This window comes from Apium graveolens, chromosome 3 (genome assembly GCF_009905375.1).
Source record: "Apium graveolens cultivar Ventura chromosome 3, ASM990537v1, whole genome shotgun sequence".
NCBI lineage: Eukaryota > Viridiplantae > Streptophyta > Magnoliopsida > Apiales > Apiaceae > Apium > Apium graveolens.
The window spans coordinates 2,065,669-2,070,159 of record NC_133649.1 but is presented as its reverse complement, the minus strand read 5'-3'; positions in this window follow the sequence as shown (position 1 = coordinate 2,070,159).

Sequence of the window (4,491 nt, the reverse complement as noted above, 5' to 3'; positions counted from 1 at the left end):
CCAACTAACTCTGGTAAATGTGGATTCATCAAGTGGTTTAGTGAAAATATCTGCTATTTGTTCTTCTGTTGGAACAAAAAAATAGTTCAACAGTACCATTCATGACGTGCTCTCTAATAAAATGATACCTGATGTCAATGTGCTTTGTCCTCGAGTGCTGCACAGGGTTGTTGATGATGGCTATTGCACTTGTATTGTCACATAAAATAGGAATTTTGTTCAATACAGAGCCATAGTCTCGTAGCTGGTTCCTAATCCACAAGATCTGAGCACAGCAGCTTCCAGCAGCAATATATTCAGCCTCGGCCGTTGAATTTGAAACTGTTTGCTGTTTCTTGCTGTACCACGAGACTAGTCTGCTACCTAGGAATTGACAACTCCCTGAGGTGCTTTTCCTATCAACAACACTTTCTGCGTAATCTGAATCTGTATATCCAACAAGGTTAAAACCAGATTCTTTAGGGTACCAAATGCCTAGATTTGGTGTTCCCTTAAGATATCTTAAGATTCGTTTAACAGCAACGAGATGAATATCTCTAGGATCCGCTTGGAACCTTGCACATAAGCATGTAGCATACATAATATATGGTCTACTTGCAGTAAGATAGAGTAACGAGCCAATCATACCTCTATAGCTTGTGACATCTACCTTAATGGAGTTTTCACATGGTCCAAGCTTGACAGCTGTAGTTGATGGAGTCCTTGCTGATGCAGAATCCTCTAGATTGTACTTTTTGAGGAGTTCCTTGAGATACTTGGATTGACAAATAAATGTTCCATCTAACCTTTGATTTACTTGTAATCCAAGAAAGAACTTTAGCTCTCCCATCATGCTCATTTCAAACTTGTTGTGCATTAACTTAGCAAATCTCTTACAGAGATTATCATTAGTAGACCCAAATATTATATCATCCACATAGACTTGGACTAATATAGTATCATTCTTATGTTTTTTAGAAAAGAGAGTTTTGTCTATGACACCTCTAATAAAGCTATTTTCAATAAGAAATTCAGAAAGAGTGTCATACCATTTTCTCGGAGACTGTTTGAGTCCATAGATAGCCTTGAAAAGAAAGAAGACAAAATCCAAATGATCTGGATCTTCAAAACCTGGAGGTTGCTCTACATATACCTCTTCATCCAGCTTTCCATTCAGAAAGGCGCTCTTGACATCCATTTGATAAACTTTAAAGTTTGAGAATGCTGCGAATGCCAGAAATATCCTGATGGCCTCAAGTCTAGCCACTGGAGCATAGGTTTCATCATAATCAATGCCTTCAGCTTAAGAATACCCTTTTGCTACCAGTCTTGCCTTGTTTCTTGTAACCACACCATCTTCATCTAGTTTATTCCTGAATACCCACCTAGTACCAACAGCTTTCTTGTGTGTAGGTCTAAGTACCAGTTTCCAGACTTGTTGACTTTCAAACTGATTGAGCTCATCTTGCATAGCAATCACCCAATCTGGATCAGTCAGTGCTTCCTCAATCTTCTTAGGTTCCATCTCAGAAAGAAATCCTGAGAACAGACACTCATTTTGAGTAGCACGTCTAGTTCTGACTCCAACATCTGGATCACCAATAATCAACTCAAAAGGATGAGCTTTATTCCAGACAGTCTGTCTTGGAAGATTTGATCTTGATGATTCGCCTTGAAATTCATTGGGATGTTGTGTCCTACTAGATGATCCTTCAGCATCTCCCCCTGAGTTGTTGCCATGTTGACTTGAAGATTCTCCGTCAGTAGCAGTGGTATCTCCATTGTTGCCAAAGTTTCCATCACTATTACCTTGAGTATCATCATGATTAACAGGTTCTTCACCAGCAACAAACTCAGGTTCTTGACCATGTTCTGATTCTGAATCTGACATATCATCAAACTTCAGTTTGGATACTAGGGAGTTTAGTGTCATCAAATATAACATTGACACTTTCAGTTACTTTGTGTTGATCAATGATATACACTCTGTATGATCTTCTTCCATATCCAACAAAAATACCCTCATATGCCTTTGCCTCGAATTTACCACGACGATCATCTCCATCCTTGAGCACGAAGCATCTGGCACCAAATACATGAAAGTATTTGATAGAAGGTTTCTGTTCATTCAAAATCTCATAAGGAGTTTTCATGAAGTCTTTGTTGATTAGAGTTCGATTATGAGTATAACATGCAGTATTGACAGCTTCAGCCCAAAAGTACATTGGAAGACCTGATTCACTTAACATCGTTCTTGCAGCTTCAATCAATGTACGATTCTTCCTTTCTACCACTCCATTTTGCTAAGGGGTTCTAGGAGCTGAAAATTGTCTGGTAATCCCTTTGTCTGTACAGAATCCATTGAGAAGTGAATTCTTGAATTCTGTTCTATTATCTGACCTTATTGCTCTAACATGGACATTAGAATCTAACTCAATCATCTTGATATGATCAATCACAACTTGTGGTGTTTCATCCTTAGAGTGAAGAAATAAAATCCACGTATACTTGGAATAGTCATCAACTATCACAAGACAGTAACACTTCTTTGACATCGAAAGGACATTAACTGGTCCAAATAAATCCATGTGTAATAATTGCAGAACACCAGTTATGGAAGATGTGTCAGTGCCTCTGTGACTTGCTTTCTTTGACTTTCCTTTCTGGCAAGCCTCACATAGTCCTTCTGGGGAGAATTCCAGCTGAGGCAGACCTCTGACCAATTCTCTTTTGACAAGAGAATTCATTGTTTTGAAATTGAGATGAGAAAGTCTCTTGTGCCATATCCAACTCTCATCTGACGATGCCTTTGCATAGAAACAATTGACTTCAGGATTGCTTCCAGAGTTCATGTCACCTACGAACAGATTTCCTTTCCGGATTCCCATCAAGGAGGGTTTTTCACTTTTCTTGTGCAGAATCTGACACTTCAGCTTGTCGAATACAACATTGTAGCCGTTGTCACAGAACTGACTAATGCTAAGAAGATTGTGTTCAAGTCCTTGCACAACATACACATTTTCAATGATAACATTTCCAGCTAGCAAACAGCCATATCCCTCCGTTAAACCTTTGCTGTTATCTCCAAAGGTAACCACTGGGCCAGCTTTCTCAACCACATTTGATAGCAGGGCTCTATCTCCGGTCATATGTCTTGACGATCCGCTGTCAAGAATCCACACTACCGGTTGTACCTGTTTAATGCCCTGCAATACAAATGGATTAAACCTTCTTCGGAACCCAAGCTTGGCTGGGTCCGGCATATTTGTAAAATTGGCCTTTATCAGGCAAAACAACATTCTTAATTTTAATATTCTCAACTTTCTCAATGACTGGACATTTGACCTTGTGAACAACCTTGACAAATTTTTGTTTAGGCTTAGGCACAAATGTCTCCTTTTTAGCTTTAGGAGGACTAGCAGTCTTAGACCTATCATGCTTTCTATTATTCACATGCTGACGAGGAGTAGTCTTATCATTAGAAACATGCTTACCATTAAAATAAGCATACATCAGATTAAAAGCACAAGACATACAATCAGGAACACCACATGCTTTATGAGAGGGATTAACAATAGGCAACTTATGCATGGTAGACATGGCATTTGTGTTATCCAACTCATGTGTGTCTGAGTTAGTCTCAGTTGCTTTCACAACCTTGACTGGAACTTTTGACACACTTGACTTGGAGACAGCTTTCTCATTAGCATTATCTTCAGCACAGATTTCTTCTTGAATAATAAATGAGGTCTCATCAAATGGTTCAGCAATTGATTCTTTATAGAGGGGTTCATCAACACCCTTAAGCACATGTGGTACTTCCCTGCCTTTAGCACAGACATGAGGAGGGGAGTTCATGCCTAATTTTCCAATATCAGCATTGTAATCATAACCTATTCCAGATGTTTGATTAACAGCTTGCTTATTGTAAAACTTTTTGGACTTCGAACAAGAATTAAAGTAAGCTTTAACCTTAGCCTCAAGATCGGTGATCTTGTCTTTGAGAATAGTTTCAAGTTGTCTATAACAGTCAACTCTATTCTCTAGAAAAGATACTTGTTCTTTTAATTTATCTTGATTAATGTGCACAAGTCTTAATTCATTGACCTCTTTCTCAAGGTCTTTCATTTGTTGATTTAACAATTCATTATCACGACGAGCACAATCTAAGGAACCTCCTAGATGGTAAACTAATTCAGCATCAGTAAATTTTACCTCTTTTCTTGACGATGAGGTGTTTGCATCACTAGCCATGAGAGTAAGATTCCCAACTTCTTCATCTTCACTGTCAGTATCATCCCAGCTTCTTCCCTTTGCCAGGTAAGCCCTTTCAGATTTACTCTTCTGATTAGAATCGTAAGAGTTCTTCCTAACTTGTTTTGGCTTCCTGCATTATGTGGCAAAGTGTCCCAACTCATTGCAGTTGAAGCATCGAATGGTGCTTCGATCAACCATCCCTGTTTTATACCCACCACTGCTGGTGTTAGAGGATGAAGATCCACCTTTCTGGAA